Source organism: Colobus angolensis, unplaced genomic scaffold, assembly GCF_000951035.1.
Source record: "Colobus angolensis palliatus isolate OR3802 unplaced genomic scaffold, Cang.pa_1.0 Scaffold231, whole genome shotgun sequence".
Lineage (NCBI taxonomy): Eukaryota > Metazoa > Chordata > Mammalia > Primates > Cercopithecidae > Colobus > Colobus angolensis.
In genome coordinates this window covers 897,247-899,257 of record NW_012115500.1, presented here as the reverse complement: position 1 = coordinate 899,257, position 2,011 = coordinate 897,247, and positions in this window count along the sequence as shown.

Sequence of the window (2,011 nt, the reverse complement as noted above, 5' to 3'; positions counted from 1 at the left end):
AAAAAAGGGAAAAACCAAAATATTGTAATTTTAACATATAATCAGTCTAAAATTATTAATGAGAATATTTAAATTTTTGGTATTAATGTCATCAAAATCTTACATGTACCTTATACTTACAGCACATCTCAAATCAGACTAGATACATTTCCAGTCCTCATGTGACTAGTGACTTTTGTATTGGACAGGGCAGGTCCAGAGTGACTTTTCTTGAAATGCAAAGGGAGGTACCATGGAATAACATGTTTAGAAATAAGTAAGGTATACAGAAGTAGAAGTGAGGGTTGCTTTTCATAAGAGTCTGGGTAACAGGAAAAATGGAGCTTGGGCTGCAGGTGGAATGGGAGATAGGAAATTGAAAGTTCATTATGGCTGGGCATGGTGACTCACACCTGTAATCCCAGCACTTTGGGAGGCTGAGGCAGGAGGATCAGGAGGTCAGGAGTTTGAGACCAGCCTGGCCAACATGCTGCAACTCCATCTCTACTAAAAATACAAAAATTAACCGATGTGGTGATGGGTGCCTGTAATCCCAGTTACTCAGGAAGCTGAGGCAGGAGAATTGTTTGAACCCAGGAGGCGGAGGTTGCAGTGAGCTGAGAATATATATATATTGCACTCAGCCTGGGCAACAAGAGCGAAACTCCATCTCAAAAATAAAATAAAATAAAATAAAATAGCTAGGCATGATGAATTATGTATAATATATACATATATACATTTATCTATATCTATATCTATATATGAAGAGAGAGAGAGAGTTGATTATTTGGCCAGGTGTGGTGGCTCATACCTGTAATCCTGTAATCCCAGCAGTTTGGGAGGTCAAGGTGGGCAGATCACTTGAGGTCAGGAGTTCGAGTTCGAGACCAGCCTGGTCAACATAATGAAACCCTGTCTCTACTAAAAATACAAAAATTAGCCGGGCATGTTAGCTGGCACCTGTAATCCCAGCTACTGGGGAGGCTGAAGCAGAACCGCTTGAACCCGGGAGGTGGAGGTTGCAGTGAGCAGACATCGTGCCACTGCACTCCAGGCTGAGCAATAGAGTGAGACTCTGTCTCAAAAAAATTAAATTTAATTTAAAAAATAATAAAAATAAAAACAAAGAAACCCAATTCACTCTACATACTTTAGCATTATTTCTGAGAATAATGACCTTATCTTACATAATTGTAGTACGCTTATCTCACTCTAGAAGTTTCTAAATTTTAGAAGTTTCTAATACTACTTTGAAACATAGGGCATATTAAAATTTTCTTCATTGTCCTGAAATGCACCTCCAATCTTTGATTCAGAATTATTTGAACTATGCACACAGCATTTAGTGTCTCTTTAGTCAATTAATAAAACAGTCCTCTTTTTGTTTTCAGGTATTGAACCAGAAGTCCATTTGTCCCATTATTGGTGATGCTAACTTGGGTTAAGGTGGCTTCTTCCAAGTCTCTATTGTAAAGGAACTTTTTTTCTCCTTTGTAATTCATAATCTGTGCCTAGGGCTTCCAAACTTGTGACTATCTAGTTCCTCAACAGTCTTCATCTGATAGTTTTAGCTATTGATGATCATTTTCTAAATTAACTATACTGGTGGTTGCAAAAGAATCCATAATTTGTGTGTGTTGTGAAGAGGTCTGCCTTAAGAAACCGTAAATAATGTACAGCTGAGGGGATATTAGGTGTTACCAGGACTGGAAATGCCAGCTTAATCACCATCTGTAAAGCCATAAAACAGTGAAATCACACTTTCATCGAGTGAATCCAGTGCATCCCTCCAAACACTATGTTTAAAAAACGAATAAACCAAATTTATTTACAGACGAGCCAGAAGCCTGCCCCCAGCCATTCCCAAGCCCATGGGATTCTGGTGCGAAAGACACAGGTCAATGCAGGTGGAAACCCTAGTTAACTTGGAGGCAGCTGGGCCCGGGTGAAGCTCTCCTGAAGTCGCGGGAAGCGGAGGAGATGGCAACCCGCTGGACCCCAGCCAGGGCGGCGGGGCGCGGACCCAGGG